This window comes from Podarcis raffonei, chromosome 2, assembly GCF_027172205.1.
Source record: "Podarcis raffonei isolate rPodRaf1 chromosome 2, rPodRaf1.pri, whole genome shotgun sequence".
NCBI lineage: Eukaryota > Metazoa > Chordata > Lepidosauria > Squamata > Lacertidae > Podarcis > Podarcis raffonei.
In genome coordinates this window covers 123,042,611-123,060,877 of record NC_070603.1, presented here as the reverse complement: position 1 = coordinate 123,060,877, position 18,267 = coordinate 123,042,611, and the positions used below count along the sequence as shown (strand labels likewise).

General features: G+C 44.9%; 1 pseudogene; it reads right to left on the bottom strand.

Annotated features, from left to right (window-relative positions):
• Positions 1 to 18,267, bottom strand: part of LOC128408862 (zinc finger protein 91-like) — a 51,802-nt pseudogene that overhangs the window by 24,726 nt on the left and 8,809 nt on the right.

Genomic DNA, 18,267 nt, shown 5'->3' with positions numbered 1-18,267 from the left:
GATTTTTTTCTGCGTTGGCAGGTGTTGGACTAGATTCCGAATCTACCATTCTATTATTCACCATGCTGTGAGTTCTTGAATTGACTTTTTTACGAGGGAAATTTTATCTACATTCCATGCGCTGATATGCTTTCAACCCTGTATGAATTATTTGGTGGGCCATGAGAGTGGCACTCTGACTGAAGGCCTTCCCACATTCCAAACACTAAGAAGATTTCTCTCTGGTGTGAATTCTGTGATGCAAAGCGAGACTGCGGCTGTGACTGAAGCTCTTTCCACATTCAAAGCACTGATAGGGTTTCTCCCCTGTATGGATTTTGTGATGCAAAGCGAGACTGCGGCTCTGACTGAAGTTCTTTCCACATTCTAAGCACTGATAGGGTTTCTCCCCTGTATGGATTTTGTGATGCAAAGCGAGACTGTGGCTCTGACTGAAGCTCTTCCCACATTCCAAGCACTGGTATGGTTTCTCCCCTGTATGGATTCTTTTATGGATTATGAGATAGGGGCTTTGACTGAAACTTTTCCCACATTCAAAGCACTGATAGGGTTTCTCCCCTGTATGGATTCTTTGATGGGAATAGAGACTCTGACTGTGACTGAAGCTCTTCCCACATTCAAAGCAGTGATAGGGTTTCTCCCCTGTATGTATTCTTTGATGCAAAGTGAGACTGTCCTTTCGACTGAAGCTCTTCCCACATTCCAAGCACTGATAGGGTTTCTCCCCTGTATGGATTCTGTGATGCAAAGCGAGATTGGTTCTCTGACTGAAGCTCTTCCCACATTCCAAGCACTGATAGGGTTTCTCCCCTGTATGGATTCTTTGGTGGGAAGCGAGACTGCTGCTCTGACTGAAGTTCTTTCCACATTCTAAGCACTGATAGGGTTTCTCCCCTGTATGGATTCTTTGATGGGAAGCGAGATGGTCGCTCTTACTGAAGCTCTTTCCACATTCAAAGCACTGATAGGGTTTCTCCCCTGTATGGATTCTTTGGTGGGAAGCGAGATGGTTGCTCTTACTGAAGCTCTTTCCACATTCAAAGCACTGATAGGGTTTCTCCCCTGTATGGATTCTTTGGTGGGAAGCGAGATGGTCGCTCTTACTGAAACTCTTCCCACATTCCAAGCACTGATAGGGTTTCTTCCCTATATGAATTCTTTGGTGGGAAGTGAGACTGCTGCTCTGACTGAAGCTCTTTCCACATTCCAAGCACTGATAGGGTTTCTGCCCTGTATGGATTCTTTGATGGGAAGTGAGACTGCTGCTCTGACTGAAGTTCTTTCCACATTCTAAGCACTGATAAGGTTTCTCCCCTGTATGGATTCTTTGATGGGAAGCGAGACTGCTGCTCTGACTGAAGTTCTTTCCACATTCTAAGCACTGATAGGGTTTCTCCCCTGTATGGATTCTTTGATGGGAAGCGAGATGGTCGCTCTTAATGAAGCTCTTTCCACATTCCAAGCACTGATAGGGTTTCCCCCCTGTATGGATTATTTGGTGGGAAGCGAGATTGGTGCTGTTACTGAAGCTCTTTCCACATTCCAAGCAGTGATAGGGTTTCTCCCCTGTATGGATTCTTTGATGGGAAGCGAGATTGGTTCTCTTACTGAAGCTCTTTCCACATTCAAAGCACTGATAGGGTTTCTCCCCTGTATGAATTCTTTGATGGGAAGCGAGATTGGTTCTCTTATTGAAGCTCTTCCCACATTCCAAGCACTGATAGGGTTTCTCCCCTGTATGGATTCTTTGATGGGAAGCGAGACTGCTGCTATGACTGAAGTTCTTTCCACATTCTAAGCACTGATATGGTTTCTCCCCTATATGGATTCTTTTATGGATTATGAGATGGGAGCTTTGACTGAAACTTTTCCCACATTCAAAGCACTGATAGGGTTTCTCCCCTGTATGGATTCTTTGATGGGAATAGAGACTCTGACTGTGACTGAAGCTCTTTCCACATTCCAAGCACTGATAGGGTTTCTCCCCTGTATGAATTCTTTGATGGCAAGTGAGATGTGATCTGTGACTAAAGCTCTTTCCACATTCTAAGCACTGATAGGGTTTCTCCCCCGTATGAATTCTTTGATGGGAAGTGAGACTGTCCTTCCGATTGAAGCTCTTTCCACATTCTCTGCAGTGATACAATTTCTCTCCTCTGTGAATTCTTTCATGTGAAGTGAGGCTATCCCTCCGAATGAAGCTCTTTCGTTGATTGGAGGTGGACTGGGAGCTCTGGCCGATGTTCTCTCCATACTCTGAATATTTATTTGATTTCTCCGATATGTGGATTCTGTTGTGGTCCCCCTTGTTCTTCCCTTCCCATTCATCACCATCTGCAACGAAGAGAGAAGATAATTATTGCCTCAGGAAGAAATGGAGCTCCAGATTATTGAACAAAGTTCCCCGCCCCTCATCTCACCAAGAGACTTGAGAGTGCTCCGTTTCAGCCTCAAGAGGACAGCCTTGAAGTCTAACTTAATGGCATTGTAGATGTGTGGCATCTTCAACCCCCTAACACTTGAGCACGCCTGAGGGTGCCTGACTCTCTTGAAACCAATGGGCCACACTGCCAGCATACTGCGACCGGGGCGCAGATGACACAGAACCATCAAACCCACCACCTGACCCCTCCCCCAGCAATGCACTGCCATGTTAGGGTAAGTTGTGCTAAGTCTGCATTGCTGCCCCGGACCCCAACTCAGAGCGAAGGGGACGTGGTTCACATCCATTATTGAACAAAGTTAATGAATGCTTGTGATAAAGGAAGGACTGAAGTTAGATGTGAGGCCTTACAATAGTTTTCACTGCCTTTGTTTCCTGGTAATAACTGACATATTGCTTGGCTTTTATCTGGGATAGATTTGATTTGGCTCAATCCTGGAATCCACCCCATATGCAAGGTCAGTCATCTCTTTGGTCAATCAAATGCAAACAGAAGCCAAAACAACAAACCTGACAGAAGTTACTTCAACTTCCCTAAAAACTCTCAAGCCCACATTTAAGAAGGCCTGGGTGGTTCAGACAAGCCTGGTCATTGTTTCAAAATGCATGACCAGACAAAGAATATTCACAAACAGTTGATATCCCTCCATTCAGGGCTCACGGTGTGGATGTTAGAATCCCAGATGCTGTTGGTCTCCATCCAAATAGTGGTGGTTCATCAAATAGAGCAGGGATGTGCAACAGGTCGATCACAATCTACTGGTTGATCCCTGCGAGGTTTTGGTCAATCGCAGTCAATTGCTGGCCCCCTCCCGGATCCTCCCTCCATTGTTGGAGAATGGAAGACAGAGCTTACAAACCGAGGCTGGAGGCTGTTTTCCCCCCAGCGCTCCTTTGGTGAGTTGCTAATAAAAGCTCAACAACTTTGACCTGAACCCCTACAAAACAGGGGTAGATCACTCCAAGTTTTTAATTCTGTGAGTAGATCGCAGTCTCTTGGAAGTTGGCCACCCCTGAAATAGAGGTATGTATGGAATTTCAAAATTGATGTGATGATCTAACAGGGAATTTTAACGAGAGGGTCCATGATCCCTCAATTCTCCTTCTTGACTTCCTTACAAAAAGCTCTCTTGTCAGGATCCAGCAACGTCCCTGCCTCCTCTGAAAGAACCAGGAACATCTTCACCTGCACACTCCCCATCAGCTGTTGCCTCAATCTAAATTTGGTATAAATTTAAACTTTTTTCTAAATATCTTTCTTCACTTTGAATCTCCTCTCATTTTCATGAGGAGACCAACTCTGTATAGCGTATTTTTCGCTCCATAGGGTGCACCGGACCATAGGGCGCACCTAGTTTGGGGCACCCCAGCCCCAAATAGCAAAGAAACCAAGACAGTGAGCGGGATCCATCCCGCTGGCTGTCTTGGCTTCCTCTTTAGTCGCGCGCAAACCCTCCAGCCGGGAGAGGCTGCGGGCGGCTTTGGCAGAAGCCAAGACACCTAGCGGGATGGATCCCGCTAGCTCTCTTGGCTTCGTTTTTAGCTGCAGGGCTGGGGCGGGGGAAGCCTGAGCTTCCCCCGACCCCATCCCCCAGAAGAGGCAGCTATCCACAAGCCTTTTGAATGCGGCGGGAGTTCCCGCCGGGCTCCAAAGGCTCGCGGACAGCAGCCTGAAGCCTGAAGCCCGGGTGTGCAGCGCCAACCCCCGCTGCGCACCGACCCCTATCGCCCTCCAGGCTTCAGCGAAAGCCTGCATTCGCTCCATAGGACGCACAAACATTTCCTCTTCATTTCTGGAGGGGAAAAAGTGCGTCCGATAGAGCGAAAAATAAGGATAGTTTAATTGGTAACCTAAGATGGAAAATGACTATTACTCACACTTAATCTAAGCACAACGGCCACAAGAGTTCCTGACTAGGAATTCGGCTATGCGAAGTTGAATGTTCTCTGTTCTCCGCTGTTTACCCTTTTTTGTTTCGATTTATACCAATTCATGAACCCAGAACTCATATACTGATCACCAGCGAGGAACGACATGTTATTCCTGCAAATTTATTCTGCTAGTTTTGAGATATACAAATGACATGAGAAGAATGAGTCTATATATTTGTATCATTTATTAGTTCTATGATCCTTGTTTTTAAAAGCATAAAAAGTTATTCCAAAAAGAAAAGATAACGGGGCAACTCACAGAGGCCCCACCTGCAGTCAATCCTGAAATTAGGATCAGGTAGTTTAAGAATTTAGGATCAGCTTCTAGTGCTGTGCAATGGATCAGTCACTTGTTCTGTTGCTCTGTTCTCTCCTATCTCTCCTACCCCCCCCCCCCGATTTAAACCAATTCATGAACTCAGAACTCATACACTGACCACTAATGATAAACCATATGTTACCGATATTCCTGCAAATTTATTCTATTTTTTTAAATAATAATATTTATTAAGTTTCAAAGATAAAACACAAACATTAACAACAAATAACAACACAAAAATGAAAAAACAAAAAAAAAATAAAAATCCAACAATAAACAATACATAAAAACAAAATAAGACATCCATAATCATACTTTCATTTGCTTGTTTCTTTGACTTCCTCACACCTCCCTTTTTTGTAGTCCGCTTTAAATTATTATTTCAGCAAATCCCTCCCATCTTACCCGAAATTTGGTTTGTATACTTAGCATACTTTCCTCATCCTTATTTAAGCTTCAAGTCAACCACATGTAATTACCTAAACTCTCACCACATTTATACAAAGTCCAAGAAGTGTCTATCCACCGTTGTTCAATCTCACAAATATTTTAGTTTGTTTTACATTAAACTTTGAACTTAATATGTATTTTGTACACTTTGAATTTCCCAAATTTTCCCCCCTCAGCACCCCCCTGGTCCCAGAAACTGCCTGTCCTTACCGTCCATTCCCTAATGTCTCTCAATCTGGGAATCTAATATCGGAGGCTCTTAAGTCTCCTCCCAGCCCCTTCTGCAGATTTTGTTCATACTCTTTGATACCAACTGACTCATCTCTGAAGTATTTCATCCTGACATTAAAGTTACATCCTTTATGTAATTCAGCCAAGTTTCCAAAGTTATAATTGTAGTTTGAGTAATCTTTCAGGAGGTATATCCAAATACCTCCAAACCCACGGGCCCCAAGTCCGTCTGACTCTTCCAAACCCAAGTCCACGTCCATATTACAACAGTCCATAGACCCCTGTAAGACAGGATCCTTCCATTTTACCAATCTGAACTGGCATCCTGTTGTCACAATCTGTCCCTCAGCAATGTCCTTGCCACATGTCTTCGGTTTGTAAAACTGAGTTTGCATCTGTAAAGTCGAAAGTGCCTCATGTGTTACTTTAGTCTCTTCTTCCTTTCCTTCCATCAACTCAACCAGTTCCCGACCATTCTTTTCCTGTTCCCCACTGTCCCGCCCAATTATGTGATCTAATTTCTTGTGGAGCCCTTCCAACAGAAAGTTTATCTTATGTAATGCATTTATTATTGCTTCAGAGGTCTGCATTTTGGATGTTCAAGGTCGATTCCCAAGCTTTTATCTGCAGCTGGCACTTGTTCCTGTAGCAGTTTCAAAGTTTCCCCACTAGAGGGATACAATTTAACTATTTTCCAAGTGCCAGTTCAATTTCAAGAAGAAGTAAACAATGTTGCAGATCTCCATTTTGAATGCAGGAGGGGGTAGAGGAAACTGTATCTTTTAGACAGCTGTCTACATCCATTTGTCCAAAAAAGGAGTAGTTTTTTTTCAAATCCTTTCTTAGCATCCAGACAGCCTGTTCCCAGGTCAGTGCTGAGAAGGTTTTAAATCCCAATATTGTCCAAATCAAAGTTTCCCCCTACTTCCTCCAAAGGGGGTGAATACTTTAAACAGCGGATATTTAGGCTTGCAAAAATAAAATTGCAGGATTTTTGCTTGTAGTGTCTTTGCTTCAGGCTATATACAAAAGCGGAAGGTGGACTTCCTGTTTAGACCTTCCCGCTATTAAAGCCAGATTAACTTTTCCTCTTTAAAAATTTCCAATTAAAATTTAACTTCTTTAAACCTCGGTCCTTATCTTAATTCTTCTAATTGGTTCTACTCACGGGTAGTTACTTTTTGAGCCGAATTGTCCAGAAAAAAATCAGCGCTCTCCGACAACAGCTGTGCGGCTTCACTCCGGGGACGATGCGGTCGATCCGAAGCACCGCGCTGCTCACCCCGCCTCACGGCGGAGCCTCAAACAGGGGTCTCCTCGCGAGCAAGGGAGGCGCAAAAGGTACACGCCGGATCCCAGGTCCACAGGCTTCTCCTGCCTGTGGTTTCTAGAGGGTCTCCGCTTTCGCCGCAGCGGCAGACCCTAAATCCCCGGAGCGGTTCCCCTGAGAGATCAGAGGAAATCCGCCATTGTCGCTGGTGCTGACCGGAAGTCTTATTCTGCTAGTTTTGAGAATCATATGAGAAGACTGAGAAGACTCAGTCTACATATTTGTATCATATATTAGCCCTATTATGATCCTTGTTTTGAAAAGAAAATGAAAAGTTATTCCTAAAAGAAAAGAAAAAGGCAAAAAACAGAGGCCCCATCTGCAGTCAATCCTGAAATTAGGATCAGGTAATTTAAAGAATCATGGCTTCTAGTGCTGTGCGATGGATCAGTGAATTCTCTGACATTGGTAGGGTATTCAGAGCACAGTACTGGCACCAATACATCACAGTGGGTGGGGAGCTGTGATGTATTCCTAGCTCAAATTCCCTGCAGATGTCATTGGCGCAGGAAGGCAGGTGGAGGAGCCCAAAAAGGTGCCCACCTTCTCAAACTCCATCCGCCTGCCTGCCTCATCCCACCCCCAAAATGAGCAAGCCCTAGTACCTCTCCAGCCCCATCCATCCATGTCCCCATCTCCCCTCCCCTGGGACTCACCAGATATCTCGGAAGTCCCTGGGAGGGAACGCTCAGAGGCTGTGAGGAGGGATGCAGGAGACAACCTGACCAGGTCAACTGTCCATCTTCCCCCTTCCATCCTCGCTAGGTTTACAGATTCAGTCTCTTTCATCCTTCCTGAGCAGTCGAGAAGCCACCACAAGCTGCAGGGTCCTGGGAGAGAGGAAGAAACAAAGGGAGCCTCAGAGGCCCTGCAGGGATTCTTCTGCCCTAGATATTCCCCTGCTCCTGGAGAAGCACAAATGGGGCAGCCCCTCCCCAACAGAAACCCCATTTGAAACATCTCCAGTGATTCCAATTTAATCTGTTTGCACCTCACCAAACTTCATAAGGATGGCATGGTATGCACAGTAGTGGACCCCATTGAACTCAGAGGGGCTTATGGATAGAACTTGGTGCAAAAACCAGGCACCATCCTGTCCCCAAGCCTGAAAACTGCAACCCCAGAGCATGGGCAGAATACAGCCGAATAGCTATTACATGTAGGTGCCCCCACGTCTCAGTGCAAGAGATGCCTTAGCAGTTGAGCTGGCTGGGCCCCAAACCTCTTTCTGCTCATCATTAGAGCTGCTGAGAGACCCTAGAAGGTTGGGAATAGGATCTGGCTCCTGCTGTTTCGTAGCCACCTCCTCATTTTCCTTATTCACGCAAAATGGAGTGATTTTTGGTTGTGCTTTCTTTAGAGAAGCTCTCTTTGGAGCAGGGCCCATGGCACTCGGGGAGAGACCAGAAATTTTCTAACCATTCCAGGTCAACACCATCTTTCCCCTTAATTCCTTTTTTATAAAAAAAAAAATACGTGTTTTTATTATGAATTCCAACATAACAATTTTAACAAAAATACATCATCCACATTATTCTCCCCCATTTCCCCCTAAAAAAGAAAAAAATCCCTCCCCACCCCCAAGACTTCCCCCAGCTCCTCTCTCTGGTTTCGCAACACATAATTTTATCTGCATGTTATAAAATTGTAAAAATCCTCAATTTCTCTATCTACATATTACCAATAAATAATTTGTAATGAGGTTGGGAAATCTTAGCAAGTTAAAACTTTGGCTCATGCTAAAGAAGAGCATTATGGGAGAGCCAAACGCTGTAGAATTCTGGGAATGTGTATCTGCTTCTTTCATTGCAGACTTTCTGTCTCAAAGAGTGTGAATAAGTTATCTTCTCCATCTGCAGGAAGGAGCCTCACATTTAGCTGTTGAAGGGTAAGTCTTTCACTGTTCCCATGGTGAAAGAGGGTGCCTTCCTCTTAAAACCCACCATGCAAGAAAAATAGGTCCTGCCCCAATGTGGAATAAATGCATAAAAATGAATTATTAGCTGAATCAAAGGATTCTCCTTAAACTGCTTTCCTTGTTGAGGGTGCAATTAAGACTAAGAAACAGGGTGTTATCTGTGAAAGAATGTGTTCACGGCCCATGCTGAACCTGTGAGTGATAGATTTATAGTTTAGAGGTGACTCGAGATAACAAGGACAAATAGCAGGTGATAGTTTAAGACAGCATCTTAAAAAGCAGAGACATCACCTTGCCAACAAAGGTCCGCATAGTAAAAGCTATGGTTTTCCCAGTAGTGATGTATGGAAGTGAGAGCTGGACCATAAAGAAGGCTGATCGCCGAAGAATTGATGCTTTTGAATTATGGTGCTGGAGGAGACTCTTGAGAGTCCCATGGACTGCAAAAAGATCAAACGTATCCATTCTTAAGGAAATCAGCCCTGAGTGCTCACTGGAAGGACAGATCATGAAGCTGAGGCTCCAATACTTTGGCCACCTCATGAGAAGAGAAGACTCCCTGGAAAAGACCCTGATGTTGGGAAAGATGGAGGGCACAAGGAGAAGGGGATGACAGAGGATGAGATGGTTGGATGGTGTTCTTGAAGCTACCAGCATGAGTTTGATCAAACTGCGGGAGGCAGTGGAAGACAGAAGTGCCTGGCGTGCTCTGGTCCATGGGGTCACGAAGAGTCGGACACGACTAAAGAACAACAACAAAAGTTTAAGAACTAGTATGCGTGCTCAAAAGCTTCATGAATACACACCCCTAAAGGAGAAATTGCTATCTGAATGGACATGGGATGCATGTTATTGATGGGGGTACATATTAGAGGGATAATGTGTAGGTAGATTGGGTAGCCTGAAAACTGCAATTTCTTAACCAATAGGAATTGTAGGAGGGATATTCGAACGCTTTTAGGTTATAAATTATGTGTGATGTAAGCTGGAATGAGCTAAGGAGTCGCCCGTGCAGTCCTGTTACGGCAATAAATCTAGTGATGCCCGATCTGGTGTAGACTCCTTTTTCATACAGAGTAAATTGGCGCCCTCTGGGCAACACAGTTTCTGTGGTGAAAGGAAAACCCAGACACCTAGAATGGCGGGGGGAACCCAGCCAGATGGGTGGGATATATATAATAGCATCATCATCATCATCATCATCATCATGACTAGAGTCATGCCTTTTGCGTCTGCTTTTATCTCTGTTGGATGGGAGCTTTGGCATTGCAGCCTCCCTGGCCACAAGCTCCCAGTTATTTCAATACCCCCCCCCCAATAATAGCAATTATTATTATTCCCCCCCCCATCTGGCAGGGCTTCCCCAGCCACTCTGCTGGCTGCCAGGTCTTCCCCCAACTCTCTTCCTCCAGCCTGGCTTCCCTTCCGCTGTAGCCCCTCCCCCCAGACCACGTGATCTAGAAGGGACTATGGCCAGGACACAAAGAAAGACGAAGAATTCTGCAGGCATTTTTATAAAATTCCACAGAGGGGAATTAGGCTGCAATAGATTGTAATGGGTCGCTTTGAAGTCAATTCAGCGCCAAATAATAATAATAATAAAGAATCCCGCGATCCCCCCCTCACCGCCCTGCGCATCTTTTGCCAGAACAAAGGCAGCGACCCGAAGCAATTCTGCCCCACGTCGACCGAAGGGCGGACTCGGTCTAAGGCAGCGCCCCACGTTGGGATCCCCCAGAAGATCCGGCTTCCCCATTGGGAGGAGGAAGGGGGCAGGAATCCAGCTTCCAGGGAAGAAAGGCTTTGCGGGGGGGGGGATAGGACGCCCCTCGCCTCGTGCAGGGATGTGACTTAGAGATGATTCCTGAGCAGGAGCAAAAAGGCTGGGCTTCCCTCCCAGAGATCCTTCCCTTCCCCCCTCAGCCCCCCAACACCCTCGTATTCGGGTCCCCCACCCACGAAATCTCCCCCTTGGCACGACTCACCCCTCGCCCTGCGCGCCGCATCTCTTCCTCTGCATCCGGAGGGACCACCCAAGACGAGGGGGGAGGGGAGGTGGGGGGGACGGGGGAGGGTCTGTTCCCAGGCCTCTCTAGGCAGCCGGGCTCTCTCTATTCCCTTCCCCCTCCCCTTGGCTCCCCCCCTCCCCAAATAGCTCTACCTGCGCGCCTCGCCAGGTGCGCTTTCCGGGTCAAGGCAGGAGGAGGGATCCGGATCCCGCAGAGAAGGGCGCTGGATTCGAGGCTTGGATGCAAAACCAGCCTGGCTGGAGGATAGGGCCCCTCGCGGGCATCACTTTCACGGCAGTGTATATATATATTGCCGTGAAAGTGATGCCCACATATATATATACACAAACAGTATACATATACATATACACACACATTATGTTGGGGGTGTGCATGGCATCAAATGCTCTTGCGGAAAGATGGACCACCCTCAGGATGCCTGCGCTTTGCAAAGGCGTCTCTGGAGGAACTTGGCCAGATCTGTAACCTGAGAGCCCCCCCTCCCCTTCCGCCATAGCATCTTTCATTTCCCCCTCGTTTACCTGCCTGGCTTGGCGTGTCCTTCCTTAGAAAGGCTTGGGTTCATTCTTCCTCTCCCTGACGGGTATAAATGACTACAGCCTTCTCTCTGCTTTAGTGGGTTTAATGTGTTGCACAGGAGCCACTTCCTAGGAGCCCTAGGGGCTTCACCCTCCCCCCCAATAAAATATTTGAGGGGGCCGGGTCCTTCCCCTCCAGTTGATGGGCACTGCCAGTCAAATGGGGTGCGTGCACTGCGTCATGTGATCAATTATGCAGGACGCAGATTACCTGGACCCCCCAAAATATTTTATTCATTGGGACCCCCAATATGTTGCATTATTTTTACAATGGCAACCTTCTCTCTCTTCTCCCCACAACCACCCTGTGACAGGGGTGTTGCATGGGGGTGATGCCAGCAGGGCAGTGGCCCCGGGGCAGATTTTTGAGGGGGCACAAAGCAGGCATTGCCTGCAGGCACCCCCAGTGCAGCCCAACACTCCTCTCCCATGCTTGGAGGAACCAACCATGGAGCTTGTTTTCTTTAAAAATATTTATTTTCTTTTCTTTTGAGATTTATACATTTCATCAAATTTATTAACATTTCAAAACTTGACTTTCTTCCCTCTCTTTCCGCAGTTCCTTAATTTTATTTTTCGTATCCTCTGCATATCCAAATCGACTTAAATTGCTCTTTCATTCATCCACTTTACAAATATACACTTATAATACTGCAGGTTATTACAATAATCCTAGGAATGTTCTTATCTGTTTACAGTTTATCTGTAAAAATTCAATAAACCATTTCCATTATTTTATAAAAAGTTTGTTATCTTGATTTCTTATTCTTCTGGTAAGTTTCACCATTTCTGCATATTCCCTAAGTTTTTGTATCCATTCTTCCTTTGCTGGGACTTCTTTCCATTTTGGGGAAGTAAAATTCTATACAGTTTCTGCTCCTTCTTTGGCGATCACTCGTAGCCGAGTAATATCGTCTTCCATAAACACGGTTTCAACAATGAGTCCGTAGGGGACAGAGAGGGAGGCAAAGAACAAAAGACATGGGGTAAAGCCCCCTTAGCGCCCCATAAATTTGAGTGAGGGAAAGGCTCAAAACAGTAGGGGAAAGAGAGGTGGAGTAAGGGCTTGGGGATGCTGACATGAAGTCAGCTGCAATTTAAAGCAACAGTAGGGAATGTAAGAGAATGGGCTGCTGGGGCGGGGCAGAGAGAGAGAGTGAAGCCCTGTGGGGACAATCTGGGTGCTGATGCCGCGCCGAAGAGCGAAGCAGCAGCAGCAGCACCCAAGTCCTGGGATCAGAGCCACCGGAGCTGGGAGCGATCCAGGAGCACTTCTTCTCCATCATGGACTGGGCATGGTGAAGCAGGCCGGAGCCAGAGGAGGCCACCCCCTCCCCCCCAAAAAAGAACACCTTTGGCAAAAGAATCCGAGCATGGCTGGCGTGCCCCAAAGAGGAAAGGGGCAAAAGGGGAGGGATGAGCAGGAGCATCGGGATGCCAAGCGCAGCGCGCTGCTGCCCCGTTTCCCCGGGGACATTTAATGAAATCCGGGGACATTTTGGGGACAGATCTGCAGATCCAGGGACCGTCCCTGGGAAACGGGGATGTCTGGTAACCCTGATTTGGGTGCCGATCTCCCATATCCTCGTCTGACACTCTCACCACTACACCATCCTGCCTTCCTGAAGTCCTTCCGCATTGGGGTAGCTATAAAAATTTAAGTAGGTAAATAAATACGGAGAAAGCAAAATGTCACAGAGATGGATCTGAATTTCCCCCTTCAAAGCATAAATGTGTTTTATTCTGGATTGCTTTATTTCATGTTTTAATGTGTTGCAAGCAGATTTGAGTTATTTTACTTTAAGATATAAAGTGGTATAGAAAAGATTTTTTTTAAAAAAATGCTTTATTGAACTTAAACTAAGAAAAAAACATACATTCATGTCCATTGTTTACAAAGAAAATAAAATTAAGAGAAACCTATATTTTCTGACAAAGAAAATATTCTTAATATGCATCTGACTTCCTGTCGTCTCCATACTTCATTTAACCAGAGTGGTGTAGTGGTTAAGAGCGGTAGTCTCGTAGGGTGAGAAAATAGAGACTTTGTTTCCAGTTGCTTATAAACTTTCCAGTTGCTTATGAACTTTCAAGAAAGTAACAAAAGTAACAAAATTTGACTACAATTGGAAGCATTTAGACAACTTTAAAACTTTTTAAAACTTTTTAAGTATCCAAAACTCTGAGAATACATTGCAACTATCCCCCCCAAGAGGAAGCTCTTTGAAACTGTTATAAGGACTGGTGCTACGAAATTTCCACTGTGAGGCTGGGGATTTTCCACTGGCAAAAGAGAACTGTGAGACTGTGAGAGTGACCTTGAAATTCCTTAATTTGTTATGGCAAATGGAAAAGAGTCTCGTGAGGGAACTTTGAGGTCTGGGAAACAGTGGCAACATTCTCGAAGGCAATCAACAGCAGGCCTTTCGGCCTCTTCCAGTACACCACCAGCTCCAGCACAAGCTAAGGTGATGATTACAGAGGAGACTTTTGTTAAAGCATTTGAAAAAATAAATGCATCATTGGCGCAATTAAATAAGGATATGAACAGAAACACACAATCTATTCAGGAATTAATAGAGGAAAATAAAGAAATAAAACGAACTGCAGAGGAAGCTAAGGAAACTGCTGAGACCGCAATTTGTAAGGCGTCTGCCACTGAATCAAAAGTACAAAAGTTGGAAGAAGAAGAAATTCCAGATCTGCGAAAACAGCTGGATGAACATAAATTGAAATTGTCTATGATTGAGTTCAAAGATAAACAAACCAACTTAAGGGTCAGAGGAGTTCCAGAGTTGGAAACTGGCAGTTTGGCAGACTTCATCACTAAAGAATTTCAGGACTATTGGAAATTGGAAGAGGAGGAATTTAAAATTGTGACAGCTTTTAGACTTGGAAGAGGAGGAAAGAAAGAAAAGATTAGAATAAGAGATTGCCTGATTACATTAAGATCCAAGGAGGAGAGAGACAAAATTCTGAGTTGCCATTATGAAAAGTCTTTGGAAATTGTACAATCAAGAGTGGAAATCTTTAAGGATATACCGAAATACCTTTTGGAGCTAAGAGGGGATTACTACGATTTAGTAGGCCTCTTGAGAAAGAACAAAATTAACTTCAGGTGGGAATTTCCCCAAGGTCTATCTTTTACATATAGAGGAAGGAAGATCAAAATAATAGTTGAACGACGTGGCCCAGGGAGAGAGGGAAAAATAGTGGAAGTGAACAACTGGCTTCGCAAATGGTGTAAACAGGAACGGTTTGGATTCTTAGATCACGGAATGCAGTTTCTTGAAGATGGACTTCTGGCAAGCGATGGGCTGCACCTCACAACGGTTGGTAGGAATGTTTTTGCAAAAAATCTCAGAAACCTCATCAGGAGGGCTTTAAACTGACTAATGTGGGGGAGGGAGACAGTGCTCCTGAAGGTAGGAGTCTATCAATTGATGAAGATGATCATCCAAATGTCATAGACCGAATGGAGCAAACAGCACGCAGACCTAGTGGTGGGAGGAAAAAATCCTTAAATAAGAGACACGGGGGAATGATTAATGGACTTCAATGTCTGTACACTAATGCGCAAAGTATGGGAAATAAACAAGATGAGCTTGAGCTCTTGGTACAGCAAACTAAATATGACATAATAGGCATCACTGAAACCTGGTGGGATAAGTCCCACGATTGGAATGTAATAATGGAGGGATACAATCTATTTCAGAGAAACAGACCAGACAAGAAAGGAGGAGGAGTGGCGTTATATGTCAGGGATGTGTATACCTGTGAAGAGATCCAAGATTTAGAACCTCAAAGCCAAAGTGAGAGCATTTGGGTCAAAATTAAGGGAGAGAAGAATAACAGTGACCTCATTGTGGGAGTTTACTATAGATCCCCAAGCCAAACGGAGGACATAGATGATGCCTTCCTGGAACAGATGGCCAAGCATGCAAAAGGAAGGGAGATAGTAGTAATGGGGGACTTCAATTACCCGGATATTTGTTGGATGTCAAACTCAGCCAAGAGCATAAGGTCAAACAGATTCCTCACTGGCCTTGCAGACAACTTCATTGTCCAGAAAGTGGGAGAAGCTACAAGAGGAACAGCCATTTTAGATCTGGTCCTAACCAATGTTGATGACCTGGTTAGTGGGGTAGAAGTGGAAGGATCATTAGGCGCGAGTGATCATGCTCTTCTGAAGTTTACTATACAGCGGAAAGGAGCAGCCAAGCATACTAGGACTCAATTTCTCGACTTTAAGAAAGCCGACTTCATAAAACTTAGGGAAGTGCTGGGTGAGATCCCATGGACAGTAATACTAAAAGGAAAGGGAGTTCATGATGGCTGGGAGTTTGTTAAGAGGGAGATAGTAAAAGCACAACTTCAGGCAATACCAATGAGACGGAAACATGGAAGGTGCCTAAAGAAGCCAGGGTGGCTATCTAAAGAACTTTTAACTGAGTTAAGATTAAAAAAGGATGTGTACAAAAAATGGAAAAGGGGGGAAACCACCAAAGAGGAATTCAAACAAATAGCCAGCACGTGTAGACACAAAGTCAGAAAAGCTAAAGCACAGAATGAACTCAGGCTTGCTAGAGAGGTTAAAAGCAACAAAAAAGGCTTTTATGGGTATGTTCGTAGCAAAAGGAAGAACAAAGAAACAGTGGGGTCACTCAGAGGAGAAGATGGTGAAATGCAAACAGGGGACACAGAAAGGGCTGAACTCCTCAATGCCTTCTTTGCCTCAGTCTTCTCCGATAAAGAAAACAATGCCCGACCTGAAGAATTTGGAGCAAATGATTCAGCAGAGGAAACACAGCCCAGAATAACTAAGGAGATAGTACAAGAATACTTGGCTAGTCTAGATGTATTCAAGTCTCCAGGGCCAGATGAACTGCATCCAAGAGTATTAAAAGAACTGGCAGATGTGATTTCAGAACCACTGGCAGTCATCTTTGAGAATTCCTGGAGAACAGGCGAAGTCCCGGCAGACTGGAGGAGGGCAAATGTTGTCCCTATTTTCAAAAAGGGGAAAAGAGAGGACCCAAATAATTACTGCCCAGTCAGTCTGACATCAATACCAGGGAAGATTCTGGAGCAGATCATTAAGCAAACAGTCTGTGAGCACCTGGAAAGGAATGCTGTGATCACCAATAGTCAGCATGGATTTCTGAAAAATAAGTCATGTCAGACTAACCTGATCTCGTTTTTTGACAGAATTACAAGCCTGGTAGATGAAGGGAACGCAGTGGATGTAGCCTACCTTGATTTCAGCAAGGCATTTGACAAGGTGCCCCATGATATTCTTGTAAAGAAGCTGGTAAAATGCGGTCTTGACTATGCTACCACTCAGTGGATTTGTAACTGGCTGACTGACCGAACCCAAAGGGTGCTCATCAATGGTTCCTCTTCATCCTGGAGAAGAGTGACTAGTGGGGTGCCACAGGGTTCTGTCTTGGGCCCGGTCTTATTCAACATCTTTATCAACGACTTGGATGATGGACTCAAGGGCATCCTGATCAAATTTGCAGATGACACCAAACTGGGAGGGGTGGCTAACACCCCAGAGGACAGGAACACACTTCAAAACGACCTTGACAGATTAGAGAACTGGGCCAAAACAAACAAGATGAATTTTAACAGGGAGAAATGTAAAGTATTGCACTTGGGCAAAAAAAATGAGAGGCACAAATACAAGATGGGTGACACCTGGCTTGAGAGCACTACATGTGAAAAGGATCTAGGAGTCTTGGTTGACCACAAACTTGACATGAGCCAACAGTGTGACGCGGCAGCTAAAAAAGCCAATGCAATTCTGGGCTGCATCAATAGGAGTATAGCATCTAGATCAAGGGAAGTAATAGTGCCACTGTATTCTGCTCTGGTCAGACCTCACCTGGAGTACTGTGTCCAGTTCTGGGCACCACAGTTCAAGAAGGACATTGACAAACTGGAACGTGTCCAGAGGAGGGCAACCAAAATGGTCAAAGGCCTGGAAACGATGCCTTATGAGGAACGGCTAAGGGAGCTGGGCATGTTTAGCCTGGAGAAGAGGAGGTTAAGGGGTGATATGATAGCCATGTTCAAATATATAAAAGGATGTCACATAGAGGAGGGAGAAAGGTTGTTTTCTGCTGCTCCAGAGAAGCGGACACGGAGCAATGGATACAAACTACAAGAAAGAAGATTCCACCTAAACATTAGGAAGAACTTCCTGACAGTAAGAGCTGTTCGACAGTGGAATTTGCTGCCAAGGAGTGTGGTGGAGTCTCCTTCTTTGGAGGTCTTTAAGCAGAGGCTTGACAACCATATGTCAGGAGTGCTCTGATGGTGTTTCCTGCTTGGCAGGGGGTTGGACTCGATGGCCCTTGTGGTCTCTTCCAACTCTATGATTCTATGATTCTATGATTCTAAAATCAGTGGAAGATAAAATTAAATTTCTGGAGAAATACGAATATCTACACAAGGAGACAGGACAACAGCCGGGCGCATCAGCGTTGGATGTACTGAACCTATCTTTTGGATTGAACAACAGAGTGAAACCAACAGAGGAAGAACAACCCCAGGGCGCAGTTGGAGGAAAAGCAGAATAAGTACACCATGTCACTACAAATATTAAGCTGGAACATCAACGGTTGTAATATACCCGAAAGGAGACGAATTTTTTTTCATATATTACAAAGGGAACAATTGGATGTGATCTGTCTACAAGAAACGCATGTGACTAGAGTACACAGGAAACTCCTCAGTAATAAAAAACTGGGACAGGAATTTATTTCATCGGACAAAGTTAAAAAAAGAGGAGTAGTAATTTACGCAAAGGAAAATTTATCACCAAAATTTAGATTTAAGGATGAACATGGAAGAATTGTGGCAACAGAAATTCAATCACAGGGAGAGAGATTTTTAATTGTAGGCATTTATGCACCAAATGATGGAAAATCGGAATTCTTTAAAAAGCTACATGAGACTTTGCTGGACTATTTGGATTATAATTTGATCTTGATGGGGGATATGAATGGAGTGGTTTCTACTAATATGGACA